Source organism: Strix aluco, chromosome 4 (assembly GCF_031877795.1).
Source record: "Strix aluco isolate bStrAlu1 chromosome 4, bStrAlu1.hap1, whole genome shotgun sequence".
Lineage (NCBI taxonomy): Eukaryota > Metazoa > Chordata > Aves > Strigiformes > Strigidae > Strix > Strix aluco.
In genome coordinates this window covers 31,399,112-31,415,882 of record NC_133934.1, presented here as the reverse complement: position 1 = coordinate 31,415,882, position 16,771 = coordinate 31,399,112, and the positions used below count along the sequence as shown (strand labels likewise).

Sequence of the window (16,771 nt, the reverse complement as noted above, 5' to 3'; positions counted from 1 at the left end):
AAGATTTCTGCAGACAAACTTCTCCCAGATGTGCTAAATTCACGTATCTTCAGGTGAACTGAATAAAAGCTGTAGGTACTTAGTTCCTAGAACAGAAAACACAGAGCTGTTTCAGGCAGCAAGAAATGGAAAATATCCCAGATCTGTAAACATTTTGGAAAGTTAACGATGATAAGTGTATGTCAGGAAGAACTGATTCAACTACCTATCAAATGCATACTGACATCTCCCTGTTCTTACACAGAAAAAAACCTCACACTGAAACTAAGTACAGACTTCAGGATTTAATTTCAAATCATTCAGCTGTCTGGAGAGATATAAAAGCACAATATTATAGTGCTCTGCTTTCTAATATATCTTACATCTCTTGTCATATTTTAAGTACTGTTACACCAACAGCTGAAGATTTTTCTTATTTTTCAGGATTTTACATTCCTCACCTAGAGCTAATGCTGCAGGAATGCTGAGTACATGGACATACTGTTTTCCTTATAAAAATAATTTGTTACTAATGTACAATTAAAAATCATTAGAATGTAAATGTTATTAAATTTTATTCCATTAAGGATTCAAATGTTTCTTTACTTTGTTGATTATATTAAAAGCATCTTAAAATTATTTGTTTCCTAGTGTTATGATGTTTACAACTGTATGTAAAAAAGTCACAGTGTATGCATGCAACAGACATTGCCTCTAACAACATTGTTACGTACATTTATTTTACCTTATAAATAAAGGCACTTAGTTGTTTTAATGAGAATGTTTGTAATGCAGGCTATTGCATTTTTTCTGAATATATTGCATGTGATTTGTGCAGTCTTTAAAATCATAGCTTATCTAGGCAGGGCAAACAAAAGATGTGGTTTGCTTTCCAAGATGATGTTCTTTACTCGTGTACTTTCTTCACTGTTGTCTGTGGACGGCTGGCAATCTGCAGGGTCAAGGTAAGTGCTCTGCAGGTGGTCTACAGAACTATATTGATGATACAGGAGTTGGCAGTCCTCAATAAGCCTTAAGGTTAATAGTGTTTCGTTGGCTGAAAAAAATGAGAATCTCTGTTCCCTTAACTAAAGGAAATTGAGTAAGTTGCATGTTTTGAAGAAGTATCTTTACTTAATTCAACAAAAATATTTTTTTTTTAGCTATTAAGAACACAGATGCAGTATGGTTCTCATTCAGAAGATGACTTAATTGCATTGTTCACACACTTCCAGAATTAGAAACTATTTGAAAACTCAGGTGGTTTTCATGTAGAATTAAAGAAATTCCACTCAAAAGAACAAGTTAGCCTCACAATCTTCCTAGCTTCTCTGTTTTCATAGCGAGGTTGTGTTAAAATATGATGTTGAGGTTGTAATCCTGTTGAAAGTAACTAATCATTCAATGTAGCGGCAGATTATTGTTTTTAACATTGTATTGGCTGGTCACAGTTTGAATTGACCTTGGCATTACTACTCCTGCTTCTGCAAACTGGGATGAGCAGCTAAATTTCAGAAGGCAGCTGTGAAAACAAATGGCTTGGAGGTGGAAACGGGCTTAAGACATCCTTGTCCTTTTCCTCTTCTTACCCACCTGTTTGCACTCTGCATTTCGCTGTGTCTCCAGTTGAACTGGTGCAATTATTTGTGAACTGAGGATCCAGTTTTATATGACCGCTGGTCAGAACCAACATGTGGCCTTCTGCCACAAATCACTGACTGCATTGTATTATATTAAGTCAGGTGATTTAAGTTCCCCCCCCACTGCCTTACCCCCACGGCCGGCCGCTGCCGCTGGGAAGGCGGCGGGGTGAGCAGGCCGCGGCTGCAGGGCAAGGCGGGGAGCAGGGCTGCCTCCCTCAGTCCCAGCCGGCACCGAACCGCCACCTCCGCTGGCCCTGCCTGAAAGCCTCGGATGTTTTGTTTGTTTAGATTCTGTTTATTCTTGTTTGCTTTCCGGGGTTTTTGTCTTCTGAAACGTTTCTAAACGGACCAGTTTTATCAGCAGTAACCAGCCACCGACAGGGCAGAGGCCGGCGCCCGCCGCCCCGCTGCCCGCCGCCGTCAGAACGGGCGAGGGCGGGTGGCCCTGCCCCAAAGGCCGCCGCCCTGCCGCCGCGGCTCAGGCCAGCGGCCTCCGTGAGGGCAGGCGGTGCCCGGCGGCAGCCAGGCAGGCGGGCGCACAGGGTCCCCCCAGCACTGCGGGGCAGCGGCCGGGACCGAGGGCGATGAGGGAGTCGGGGCGGGGACGCCAAGGAACGGAGGGATGCTGCGGGCGGGCTCCGGTTGGAGCCCTGGGAGGCGCTGGGCGCCGCGAGAGCCGTGTCGTGCCACCTGAAGCGACCGCCGCGTCTGCTGGGCAGGGAGCGGGGAAAGGCGAGGTGGCGGGGCGGGCGGGAGCGCCGCCGCCGCCGGGGAGGGCCCGCTCAGCGCGGCCGAGCCCGCCGCAGGGCCCCACGGGGCGGGGAGAGCCGCGGGCGCTGCCCAGGCTGCGCAGCCTTCCCGCCCTGCGGGGGTGCCGGGAAACGGCGGGTGGGCGGGCAGTTTGTGTGGGTTTGCGTGTAAGAAAACCTTAGGAAACCCTGAGTTTCTAACGGTGAAGAATTAACCGTCGTTACTGCCCTGTAAGAATAATAAAATACTACACTTCGATCATAAGTGTAGCAAATTTTAAAAACATAACTGAGAATTTGTTTCATGTCATTCGCCAAAAAAAAAAAAAAAGAACTGCAAACTAAATCCATCAGAAGTGTTATTTACACTTCAGGACTGAACTTGACCAGCCTGTGGGTTCCCAAATGGAGTATGTGCATCACCCCTGGCAAAGCTGGTGGTAACTACTCGTTGGCAGCAGTGAGAAGTGTCATGAGAAGTTTTTTTGCTTGGGATTGTGGCCTGCTTCGGTAGTCCAGCTTCATACTCCGAAACCAATTTATGTTGGATCACTTTTGCCACTGCTTGGCTCCTTTGCACTCTTACCATCAAGTGTCTTCTGAAGTTTTTGACTTACATTTTCATTTATTTCATCTGTGCGCTGCAACCTTGAATTAATCACTTAACACCAACTTTTTAAACATTGATTTAACTGAATTTGTTAAAAAATTGTTAAAGGTTTGCTAGCTTCTGATCTTCTTTTCCTTGAGATTGCAGTTCAGATTGATCACAGAATCACAGAATCATTCAGGTTGGAAAAGACCCTTGGGATCATCGAGTCCAACCATCAGCCCTACTCTACAAAGTTCTCCCCTACACCATATCCCCCAGCATCTCATCTAAACGACCCTTAAACACATCCAGGGATGGTGACTCCACCACCTCCCTGGGCAGCCTATTCCACTGTCTGACCACTCTTTCTGTGAAAATTTTTTTCCTAATGTCCAGTCTGAACCTCCCCTGTTGGAGTTTAAAGCTGTTCCCCCTTGTTCTGTCACTAATCACCTGTGAGAAGAGACCAGCACCAACCTCTCTACAATGTCCTTTCAGGTAGTTGTAGAGAGTGATGAGGTCTCCCCTCAGCCTTCTCCTCCTCAAACTGAACAGTCCCAGCTCCCTCAATCTGTCCTCATAGGATTTATTCTCCAGGCCCTTCACCAGCTTCGTTGCCCTCCTCTGCACTCGCTCCAGCACCTCGATATCTCTCTCGTATTGAGGTGCCCAAAACTGGACACAATACTCCAGGTGTGGCCTCACCAGTGCAGAGTACAGGGGGACTATCACCTCCCTACTTCTGCTGGTCACACTGTTTCTGATACAAGCCAGGATGCCGTTGGCTTTCTTGGCCACCTGGGCACACTGCCTGCTCATGTTCAGCTGCTTGTCAATTAGAACCCCCAGATCCTTCTCTTCCAGACAGCTCTCCAGCCACACCTCCCCAAGCCTGTACCGATGGATGGGGTTGTTGTGGCCCAAGTGCAGGACCTGGCACTTGGCCTTGTTGAAGCTCATCCCGTTAACGTTGGCCCACCGATCCAATCTCTCCAAGTCTCTCTGTAGAGCCTCCCTATCTTCATGCAGATCGACACTCCCGCTGAACTTGGTGTCATCTGCGAACTTACTGATGATACACTCTATGTCCTTATCAAGATCATCAATAAAGATGTTGAACAGAAATGGTCCCAACACCGAGCCCTGAGGAACACCACTTGTGACCGGCTGCCAGCTGGATTTAGCTCCATTGACCACCACTCTCTGGGACCGTCCAGCCAGCCAGTGCTTGACCCAGCAGACCGTTCGCTCATCCAGGCCATGAGCAGCCAGTTTTTCTATGAGAATTCTATGGGGAACTGTGTTGAATGGTTTTGGAAAATCCAAGTCAACAATATCCACAGCTTTTCCCTCCTCCAACAGTCAGGCCATCTTGTCATAGAAGGAGATCAGGTTTGTCAGGCAGGACCTGCCTTTCATAAACATGATCAGAGACACCAGTTTCTGTTATATTTACTGTGATCTAGGATTCTTGATCCATTTTGATTCTTTTACATTTTGTAGATGAAATGGCATCTAGAAAATGTCCAAGGTTACACAAACGTGGTTTGGTTACACAAACCTATTGAATGTTGCAAACATTAAATAGAAATAGTATCAAATACATAATTTAAGTAAATTATTATTGAAAGATTTGATGTAGGAACCAAAATTACAGAAAACACAAAATGTCAAAATCTCTCCTGGCAACAGCTGGCAAGATCTTATCTTCTAAGTTACCTACATTCCAATTCTGTTTCAGTAGTCTCTTTTGTGGCATGGTTTTGAAATTATCTGTCCAGTTGCGATGATGGTTTTTATTATGTTTTTTAATGTCTCATGATTCTTCATAATCCTTTTGCTATGAGAAGGATTTGTAGTCTGTGAAGTGGTGAAATCTGATCCTGACTTAAGTCAGGAAATCGTACAGTAAAGCACTTATGTGAACGTCAAACCAAAGTGGATGCGTATCACTCATGTTTCTTCAGTGGTTCCTTGGAGGAGTAGTCCTCTTAGTTCTGTGGATTTTTTTGATACCTAAGTCAAAATTCTGCTTTGGTGAAGGGTTGAAAACTTGCAGTAAGACTGAGTGTAAGACTTTTTTATGTAAGTAAACCCTGGGCAATTACATTATAGCAAAATCTTCATTTGGGTTTTTTCCTATTCCAGACCCATTAGTGACCATCTAATTCATTAGATTCTATATGGAGCTTCTCTTTTATTTTTTCCAATGGAATATATCAATTACTTTTCAATCAAGGAGAAAACATCACTTATCTTTACCTACATTTTCATATGTGGATAAAGTTAAAGTTTGCTAATATATTTGAAACACTTGGTGATGAAATAATCATATTCTAAGAGGTAGAATATTGCAGAAAATAATTTTCCAAATACTATAATTAACTTATTTACAATCAATTTGTCATTTCTAGTCCAAAATCTGGATATTGGACCTTTGTGGAAGGAATCAATTAAAGTATTCAGGTATGAAACCTCTGCTTTATCTTAGCAATAAGGCACTAGATGTTTACAAAGCCAGAGTGCTCCAGTAGTAGTGAGTATTGGTAGCGGTACCCTTGCCAGCAGTCTGCTGAGCCCATGCAATAGGAGCGTTGGAGGAGCTGTCATGAACTACTGCCACTTCCTTTCCACTCCAAACCCTGCCAAGCCTTCCTTCTTCCTGCCAGAGAAGCTGGCAGAGGTAAGAGTCTTCTTGCAAACCCACAGTACTTAACTTCCTTGTGAGCGATATAGCATGATTCTGTTTACTGTCTTTGTGGATTTCACAAGTATGTTTTCATCTATAATGCAAAGCAATTTTTTTACCTGTGTGAAATTCCTTGGGACATGTGTAGCATTTGATCTTCATCAGAATTTGTTTCATTATACTCATGCTAAATTCTGTACAAGAGCCTTGTTGAATAAAAATAAAGCAGCTGTCAGCTGGAAAGGCCAGTGTAGTACTCAAGGGCATGGTAGTAATCCAGTGGAAATCCTGGATGTTTCCTCAGGTAAAATTTTTGTAATGTAGTTTTTGTTCATTTGGTGCTGCATTATTAAGGAATTACGAATATCACTAAATATTTCTGATATACACAGATTTATAAAGAGATTTCTTTATGGAGGTTTTCAAACAAGTTGTTATTTCAGGGCCAAAACCACCACACTTTTTGATTAACAACAGGTTTTAAAATCTACTTTACTACTTCTAATCCATATTCGAGGCCTTCTAACGTGTTGCTATTCTACTATTCCAACAGCAGTCCAGTTACAATAAACAGATTCTTTTAAGGTGATAATTTCAGTCTTATATGCAGTCTTATAAATAGCATACAGTTCCTTTAACAGTTTAATTAAAATTATCACAAATGTAGACTTAACACCTACAGAAGTCCTGTGTTATGAACATAGTGTATGAAGTAGCTTATGTTGACACATTAATATTAATAATTCATGTAAAGTAAAAAGGTCTTTTCCAATTCTAGGCATGCTTTTACATGTTTATTCACAGTGTCAATACCTTATTCTTAGTAGTAACATAAAAATACTGATACAAAAATCTTGCCTGTATGAAGTGGTATTTTTTTAAGTGTGTTTAAGTAAGCTATGTAAAGTTTGGGTTGTCTGAAGTTGGTTTCCATAGATCTTTTAGACAATTTTTTAGCTGATGTTTTGGAGACTGATATTTTATCTATGCTTACCTTTTCAGTTTTCTTTCTCTCTTATTTTCTTGCTGTTTTCTGTTCAGAAGTGAAAAATGACAAATGAAAAATCATGATAGAGAATGGTCCATGAAGGTATTGCAGCCTCTAAGTAATGGTTCCCTTTTGTTACATCCTTAGTACATGTCAAAGTGAAAAAGGGCTGGTTGTGATTTAAAAAAAGACACACAAGACTGATCAGTTGATTTAGTTCTGTCCCCTAATATTAAAACAGGATCCAAATGAAGATACTGAATGGTATGACATACTGAGAGATTTTGAAGTTCTTCCTCCAAAAGAAAAACTGAAAGATGAAATCGAAGAAATGGTTTTACACTTGCAGAAAGAAGCTGAAGGCAAGTAAAATTAAAAATACATGCCATTAGTATAACAAAATTTGAAAAGCAGAGGTATTTTCAAGAATGCATTTTGTAACTTAAACATTGTACAGTAATTATATTTTTAATTATTTTCACTTGGTTATTTTAAAAGGGATTCCAAACTAAACATACAACACAGTTAATGACAAACTTTATGGCATGTAACATGTATGGATAACTAATTTTCATAATTCCGTAAATGAACCCGTCACTATAAGCAAGATGCACATTCTGAACAATTGGTAGTAATCCACTCCTGTATTTCTACATTTTCCTGTATAGTTAGTTAAATAAATTTATTTTTTTTTCCCCTGTCTTAACCAGAGTTATGCCAAAGTTGACTGATTTCTGAAATTAGTACATCTTTTTCTTTCATTAATCCCACATCTGTGTAATACTTGTCATACATTTAAAATGTTTGCAGACACTTTGGAGAACAAAAGGTGACTAGATTCTACCTGTACTTACTGCTTTTGCATTGTTAAAATGACTAAAATAATTCTAGTGCCAACAGTGTGCATCTAGTGCTGTATTCTCATAGGAAGACAGTAATTCACATAATTATGTGAAAGTTGTGAACCTAACTTATCATGCATTGTTGCTAGAGTATAATATTGCACAGATATGATTTAATCTTTTTTGGAAAAGCCACTCTGGTAGTGATTTACAGTTAGTGAAGTGAATAGCTGCATTTAGTTCAACAACTCTCAGTAAGGCATTTTCCTTTTCTACCTTGCAAGTATTTTTGTAGATGAGGACTGCCATCTACTGTTTTTACATTTCAATTTTCATGAATTATTTTTAAATTGTCTGGTAAATAATAGTATAAGTAGTGGTAGTTCTTCCTCAAACTAATCTCATTTTCAGAATTAGAAAAACAGTACCTGCTTTAATTTTTTGCTTTGTCTCAAATGATAAACCCTTGTGCAACATGTTTGTTACTCGTTTCCCAAATCTGATACTAATGAACTAAGAAAATGTATTTTAATGTTATCTTATTGAATAAAGATTAGCATAGAACCCTTTCTAGCTCTGAAATTACATTTGAAGACCTTGAGCTAAAAGGTTACTCAAAGCATTTTTTAAAGTAGTTGAGAAAAATGCACTAGATATTATTTTAAAATGCATTTTAAATGTTCCAAAGGTGCTTATTGTTATTCTTACCTTTTAATTAGGTAGCAATGCTTGCAAGAATGGAAATGTCTTCAGAGGAGGCAAAAGTATGGGAAACTAAGGGAAATTTGTGGAGAGCAGTACGTGAAGGAAGTTACAAATGCTCCAAGAGGATGTTTGGGTTATAATTCATCTTTATCAGTCAAGGTAATTACATTCTCATTTAAGATGTTGAATATTTCAATACAGAGAATTGAACTGGTAATTAAAAAGCAATACCAAGAAAAATTAAATACAATAGACTAATGAAATAGCAATTGTTTGGAGGCAATGCAATCACAGAGCATGAGACCTCCTTGATTTGATAATTCACGTTGTGAGAGTTAATCACTTCACTTTTGCTCAGTTATACAAAAGGGTTTTTTTGCTTTGTATGCTTATCACCATGTACATAACCTCACTGAGATTTCTGAATTTCACTAAGTGGTGTCCACTGTTTGTGTTAAGGGAAGTTCATTTGCAGATTCTTGTCTCAGCAGGAGTGTTCTGACAGGATTAGTCTACCTTTTTTCCCCCTTTGACTTGAACAAATCAAAAGCCCAATAGGAAGACTCTTGGTTATGAAAACTGAGGAAAGCTAGGGAAATTGTTAGTTTATTGTTCCCCAATAAATTCTCTAATGGTAGCAGAAGTTGTCACAGGATCCTCCAGAAATGTCGAAGGACTCCCATGATTAGTTCTGCATATGTTAGCAACTCTATTAGATGTTTTTGAAAAGCACTGAGGATTAGTATGGAATGTTTAATGCATTTTTTTAGATTCAGGCCAGCTTTCTCTTTTCCTGCTTTTTAAGCCTGTTGGGAGGAAGCTGCTTTGATTCTCCTCAGTTGTCAGGAATTGAGTATTATTTCCAGGAGCAATAGGAACAGGTCAATCAAATGAAATTGTTCAAATTAGAATATTTTGGAACAAAGCATCAGCTTTTCTTGCTTGTCATTGTTTTTGTTTACTGGAGAACCAATTCTGTATTTCACCATTACATAAATACGAGTCTGTGAGGAAACTCGTAATTCCTTAGGAATGGATACGGAGATCTCCGCTGTCTCTTACGGCTGGTAACAAAACTGCCTCGCTTGCCTTTGGCCACCAGAGGGTGCTGCTGGAACTCGTCCGTAGGCTAAATCAGCTTTAACTTCAGTCAGTTACAACAAAGACCCTAACTTCTAAAAGGTTAACGGGCTGGAGGTGAACCAAAAAAACCCCGTTGGTTTTGGGTTTTTTTTGTGTGCGGTTTTTTTTTACTGAGGCTTATATAGTGATTGTACTGCAAATAGTAGCTATGAAAGTAATGAACAGGCCTGTGGTGGTAATACAACTATGTAACAGTTTCTCTGATGTTACTTGGATTTTACTAAAAGAATGAAGAAGTAATTAAGTGTTAAAGTGACAGCCAGTTCAAATAAATTAAAGTAAAATGTATATTACAGACTAAAAAATCTCATTTAAACTACACTAAATGGACAAAATGAGTTTCAAAATCTTGGTGGAGAACAAAATTGAGGTACAATGCTTGAAGCGTCTGGTAGCTTTATTGACATATTATAGACCATGCCTATTATGTATTGTTAGTTGGACAGCTCTTTAAATCACAATGATCTTAGAAGAGGCTAAATAAAATTTGTGGTGCAGTTCTTAAAACAAATGAACATAGAAGCAGACTATAGGAAAAGGTACATTTATTCTTCAAGGGCTTTATTTTTAATAACTTCAGTTATTTTACAAAACATTTACACTGAAGGTGTCATCATACTTACTCTTTTCTAGCATCCCAGTGTGTTTACTGGTTAACGAACATCTCAGCTTGCTAGCCAAAAATCTTCCAGAAGTCAAGTTTCTCAAAGCCATTGTAAACAGCTGCATTCCAAATTACCATGACAGATGTTTACCCACAATACTTTATATAAAACTGGTGAAATAAAAGGCAGGTTTGTTGGAGTAGCTGAATGGGGGGGAATATATCTTAAAGTGGTAGGTATGAGAAACATTTTTAAATAATTCATGTTACAGAAAATTTTATTTTGTTTGTAATCATTAGATCTAAAGATCACTGCTTAAAGGTGGAAAAGGTTTTTGATTATTTTTGTAGAAAAAAGTCTACAAAAAGCAAAGAATTCATTTATGTTGTAAGAATATTGGATAAACATGGGTATTTTGCAATTTCACGGTTACACATTTTACTGAGATAAAGCTGGGTTGTTGCAAGGATGCCCCTATTTTTTGCTGTTGTTGAGATGGAGCTTGATCTTTAATAATAAGTGAGAATTTATTTCAATTGTTGGAATAAATTGTAATTTGTTTTCACAGAGCTTGAATGGAAACTAGCAGAAGTTGGAGCAATAGAAACCAACTTAGAAGAAAACCCCAAAAAGGACATTATGAATATGATCGCACTGTTAGTGCGAAATATGAAGATGCAAATATAAAGAGCAGTGATGTGATGAAGCCACATATTGAGAAAATATTAATGCAGATAATCCGTTGCTCAAATAGTTTTTTACTCCTTTGGTGAGCCTGAAACAATTTTTTTTTTTAAAAAAAAAGCACTTTTGTTTCACATGTATACTTTTTGATTTTGATTTGTGGAAGATAATTGATGTGGTAAATGAAAGCCATGCTTGCCTTTAGATACATGTAGATGGTTGTCACTGACACTGAGAGCCTGGATTGTCTATTTATTTCACACAAACTCATCTTAAATGGAATGGGAGGGGGCGGGTATTAGCTGATGGGATCTAATCCATACTTTCTTCCTCCTTTTACCCAGCATGTGTGTGCAAGACACTTTAATTCTCAGTGAAATGGCTGTAGTGGAACTCTGCTCTAAGTACCTTCTCAGTTCCCCCCACTGAAAAGGTGACCCAAAGACGATGTGTATAGCAATATAATATCAGGATTTGGCCCTGAACCCATTGACTAACAGTTCCATTTGTTTGACAGGAGTTCAAGATTTTTCTCCAGTGCCAAGGATAATCTTCCCACTATTTTAGAATACTGACAGTTGGATCAGTTGTTCCTTCCTAACACAAAATAGTTTACAGTACAACTGTAGCAAAACTACATGAGTGAATGAAGGACCATGCTCCTGATTCAGCATATTTACTATGACTAGTAAACCAAACTGTATAGAATTAATGTTATTTTTCCAGTGACTGCTCATAAAAAAAACAATCTTAATGTGCTAATAAAGATTTAGTTATACACAGTTGACATGGTTTATAGCATCAGGATGCAGAAAGAAAAATGAAACAGAAGCAGCTCACACCACTTGGCATGTAGATACCCATGAACAAGAAAATTAACATTAGCCATTTTTTTTTCACCCAGTAGGATACAGCTGTGCTTTTAGTAGATACCTACTGGCAGATACCAGTTCCAGAAACTTCTGTTCTGCAGATTCAGAGAGATAACTGGTAGATGCCTGTCAGAGATAATGGCTTATCTGCCATTTCAAACTAGAAAGCTAACTAGTAGTTTTAAGTGTAAATAGGTCATCAGTGACCTTAGATATGACTGTACAGTCACTTCGGGTGAATATCAGCATTGGCTGCTAGAAGAGGAGTATTACCACCCGCTCCCTCTTAGCAGTGAGCCTCCCTCCTGCTGCTGTGGTTGCCGTGGGGTACACAAGCACAACACACCACTGTCCAAATGCTCGTGTTGTCACATGGGAAGTAACGGGCCTATGTTGTTAGATATGACAGGAAAGGGCCAAACCTCCCCTCCGGTGACCCTGATTTTGACCAAGCGAAGGGACCATGCGATGATTACAGACATCAGATGTGACATAGCAGCAGCAAAATCCAAGGGAATCTGCAGGTTAAAAGCAGATGATTCTTGGTCAGTTACACCATTTGTAAGGAAAGTGTCTAGGAATGACTGTTAGTCAACCTTGCTTTACAAGGATTATGTAGATTGTGACAGGCTTTCAAGTCAGCATCTTTGTTAAATCCACCAATTTTAGTATTCTGGAGTGATGTGAAATTTAGTTTCAAAATGATCTTCCTCAAACAGATCTCTTTCAATGCCAGTGAGGATCAAAAAGGAACATTCTGAGCAGAGGATTTTTCTATGGCTCATGAACTGTATCATGGTGATGACAGTTCTGTAAGAAATATGGCTATAGTTAATGAAAGTGCACTGGAAATTTCTGCATTTCTGGCCCAATCTAGTCCCATCACTCAATAATTCACAAGAGACTTGCTGCTCATAATTTGACAATGTCTGAAAAATATGTTGGCTCTCATGTAACCGTTGTGAGTGAAATAAAACTATCATTACACACCAGAGCAAACTCACATTGACAGTAAGAGCCAGGAAAATAGTATTTCTAAGTGGAGAAGTTTCACAAAACCACCACACCATTTCCAAACTTTCTGTCCTGTTCCCCCAGGAGCCTTTAAAACACTTTCAGATGAGAAGCAGCATTAAAAAAAATGACCTTGGTAAGGCCATAACTTTGGCAGGAAATGCAAATGTGTGTCATCTCCACAGCTGTGATACCTGTTTTGATCTTTTCAAATCCCAAGTTGTGCAAGCCACAAAGAGTAATTTGCTACTGCCACACTGCAGCAGGTAGGTGTTAACGCTCCCATACATGCGCCCGTGAAGAGAGACAGTACAATATCTCTACTTTGCTTTTCTGAAAAACTAGTACTGGTTACTAAAGATCTTGTGGCAAATTTGATACATACAGCTTGGTGCTATTTTTAGCCTCCTGATTTCCTGGCCATATTCTAGTTCTGGTAATTACACATTTTTGTTGAAAATATTCCTGCATTTTCTCCTGGATCTTCCATTCCTAGTGTATCCTGTTATCTTTACTACATTTCATCATAGGAACATTATCCTTTGCATGACTAATGAAATGATTAGTTTTGTTTATATCACATATTCCTCAACTGAAAGCTAGAAACAGTATTATGAATCAGTAAGTAACAATAAGTGGTTTTACCAACGCTTTTTAAAATTCTTCCAGTGGAAAAACTGAGCTCACGGTTAGCTCTTTAGAAGCATTACTGCTAAAGAGGTTCCTGTCCCTGCAATATCTTTGCATAAGACTTTGGTCACAAGGTAAATCAAACGGAGAAACTTATCTACCTGATAAGTAATCCAGAAAGAAAAATCCACGAGATTTTGCAACCAAGTTAAGTTCTTTACTTCATTCCAGACACAAACACTAAGTAAGCTTCTATAGATACACATTTGTCATTATACTTTTAGATATAATGCTGTTTAGATCAACTGAAAATAAACATCCTTGTAATCGAGAAAGAAAACTGGGAATATTTACATACTATTACCATTGAGCAGTGTTTTACTTTACAGAAAACAGTTTGCTGCCATGTTCTGCTGCATGCAGAACAGGTTTATGCTAACATAATCAGTGCACATTTAAGCATATTCCAGTCCTGCAGTAGGCAGCATGGCTGGAATCCGTTACAGCTGTACATAAAAACTCTGCGGTATCAGTCATCTCTGATTAACTCTGATACCTGACGCTGTTTGTGTTTATTAGCTGGGCTATTACACAACTTTCTCTGCAAAGTCAGTAATACAGGCACACCTCACAGTTTTTATAAGCTTTACCAACACACAAACACAAGAACACTAACGTTCATTATCAGTGATAGTCCTGCAAACTCCTACTAGGGCTGTGTCTTCCTGTCCTGAAATGATACATTTTCTTAACAAATCTATGCCTCATCACAGTGTAGTCTGCCTAACAAAAATACTTAAACCCCACACAGGGCACTTCAGTTTATCAAGTTCAGGAAAACCTTGCAGTCACACAAAAAGAAACCCCCAAACAGGAGTGGACTTAAATTGCTGCTTTTCAGTCCGAAAGCAGGAAACTTGCCTGCTGTGAGCCTTCCATCAGTTTGATGGACCAGAAATGTCTCAGACCTCAACAGCCAGCGTTAGTACTGTACAACACAAATTGTACAAACCGTATTAGTGCAGTATTTTAAAAGTTACAGGATTTTATTAGGTGTTGAAATTTTAAACTCGGTTAGGCTCATTTCTTATTTTTAACGTTAGGTAAGACTGCTTTATAAAACTGGTATTAAAAGCATTGTACGCAGCCAAAATGACTCAGACAGTCACCTGTGTTCTCTGCCACTCCCCTAAGCTTTACCAGTTCACGCACACCGACCAAAGAAACCACCGCCAGGACGGGTGGCTTGTATCCCTAAATAACTTGTGGTGGCACGTCTATTCCCGGAGAGCATCCGAGATGCTGCTTACTCCCCTCTGGGGATGAACTTATGACCGGGGACCGTGTCATACGTTCGGGCGCCGCCCGGCACGGGGCTCTGCACCAGGTTTACCGTTTCAGTAGGGAAGCGCCTCGGTCCCGCGGGACGCTCTCCCCGGGCTCGGCGCCCACCTGCAAAACAAGCCCCGCAGCAATGCGCCTGGCTGCGGCGGCAGCGGCTCCGACCGCCGGGCCACCCCGGCCGCGCCGCAAGGCACCCGCGCTCGCGGCTTCCCACGGCGCCGCCGCTCGGAGGCGGAGCGTGGCCAGGCACCGTCCCCGCTCCCGGCTCCCCACCTCGCAGCCCGGCCACCATCAGCCCAGCGACCGGGCGAGCTCCGAGCCGGAGACGTGACCGCGCCGGGTCTCGCCAAGTCGGGCTTCCCCGACGCCGAGGCACCCGGCCGCGACCCCGCAGGAGCGCCGCCCCCGGCGGCCGAAGGCCCCCGCCCCGCTCGGTAGCGCGGCCGCCGCCATTTCCTCCCCGAGCGGAGCGGGGTGAGGTGAGGCGAGGTGAACCGAGGTCAGCGAGGCGCGGCGCGCACGGCGCCTGCGCGGGCGCCCCCGTGCCCAGCCGCTCGCGGCCCGGTCGGCTCCCGGCGGGCGGGCGCGCATGCGCGGAGAGGCGGGGGGAGAGCGGGGATCCCCTCCCCGGCCGCCGCCGCCGCGCTTGCGCATGCGCGGCGGCGGCGGCCCCGCGCGAGGGGCCGTGGTGCTGCGGTTGCAGTGCGCCTTAGCGCACGCGCGGTGGCGCGAGGCGCCGCGGCTGCCGGCGGCGGGCTCGGGCGGCGCAGGCGCGGCCGGCGGGAGGGACTCCCGGGCCCGGCTGCTGGTGCTGCCGCTGGAGGAGGCTCTGTGCCGGCGGCGGCGGGCTCGGGGCTGCGCGCAGGGAGCGGCTCTCGCCGGGAGAGGTCGGGCGGGCAGCGGCCGTGCGGCGCCGGGTGAGGAGCGCGCGCGGCGGGGCGGGGCGGGTGGCTCCGCCGGGCCCGACTGCGGCGGCGGCGGCGGCGTCGGCGGGGGGGAGCGGGGACGGCGCAGGGGGGAGTCGTTAAAGTTTGACAGCGCTGGCGGGTCCCCCGCCGCCGGGGCAGCGGCGGCGCGCGGGGCGGGCAGCGGCTGCCCTTGGGCAGGGCGCGGGCGGGGGCGGCCGCCGCCGGGGGCGGGGGGCGCTCGCGGGGCACCCGCTAGGCCCGGTGACCCACTTTGCTCCTGTCACAACTCCCGGGCACGTTTGGAGCCCTGCCCGCCTGGCCCAGCGCCCGCCCGCGCCGCTCCCGCCCCCGCCGCCCGGGCTGCGCGCAGGCAGGGCGGCCGCGGCACTCCCCGGCATCCCCCGCCGCCGGGCCGGGCCGTGCGGAACCGCGCCGAGCCGCCGCCGCCGGCCCCTCGGCGGTGGGGCGGGTAGAGCCGCGGGCGGCGCCTCTCCCCGGGGCACGTCCGCTGCCCGCTGTGGGGCGGCTCGTCTCGCGGGTGCTGGAGGGGCCCGGCCGCCCCCGCTGCCCCACGCGTGGGGGAGCTTCTCCGCGGCGGCTCCGCACAGCGCGGTGAGCGGGGGGGGGGGCGGTGTTTACGCGGCGGGCAGGCGGGGGCCGTGGCGGTAGGTGCCCGCCCGGCGGCTGGGTCGTGAGGAGACGGCCGGGCCGCCGGGCCCTCCCCGAGGCGGGACGGCTGTGCGGGGCCCGGGGCTCCGGGCGCTTGGAGGGAGCCCGGCGCTCCTGCGGGGCCCAGTCTCCCTGCGGCAGGTGGACTGGAGCTGCGGGGTACCGGGTTGAGTACGCGCTTCGTGGGCTTATTTTGGTTTTTCCTACCGATAACTTTATGGCGGTGCCTACAACGCATTCGTGCTCCTAAACGTGAGGACTTCTCGGTAGCCTCCAGTCCTCTCCCGACTTACGTGCATCCTTAAAATCAGTGTGTCAGATACTCCATGCGTGTGTGAAATACGACCAAGAGGGACTGGAAATCTGTGGTACTTCATTTTTGTGTTTCTGTTAAGGTAGATTGGGATTTTCGGTTGGCTTCACTTTCAAATTCCTGGTACTTCAGGCCTGGATATAAATTTGAAATGTTTTTTTTCATGAGGAGGAGTGCTTGTAAACGAATCAAATGTATTTGTAGGGAGATTTTTATAAGGCTGTTGTTTTCATGTACATGTTAAAAGTTGACCTACTAAAAGGCACAAGGAAAGTCAGATATAGTTCTAACTGGGATATGAAGTGGCATGTAGAGACAGAGTGACTGATCAGAGATCTTGATCCTCTAAATCCTTGAAGTAAGTATTTTTTTGATGACATAGTTTGACAAGCAGTGCTTTTG

General features: G+C 43.7%; 1 protein-coding gene across 20 annotated transcripts in view; it reads left to right on the top strand.

Annotated features, from left to right (window-relative positions):
* Positions 1-14,756: 14,756 nt before the first annotated feature.
* CLOCK (clock circadian regulator) overlaps positions 14,757-16,771 on the top strand; it is a 66,553-nt gene continuing 64,538 nt past the window's right edge. For 10 of the 20 annotated variants that reach the window (XM_074822589.1, XM_074822582.1, XM_074822584.1 and 7 more), the window contains exon 1: positions 15,263-15,396. The gene's annotated coding sequence lies outside the window, so the exon portion shown is untranslated. Of the gene's footprint in view, positions 14,959-15,262; positions 15,397-15,814; positions 16,000-16,103; positions 16,422-16,771 lie in introns of those variants that run through there. The other 10 variants (XM_074822590.1, XM_074822588.1, XM_074822577.1 and 7 more) reach the window with 5 other exon arrangements.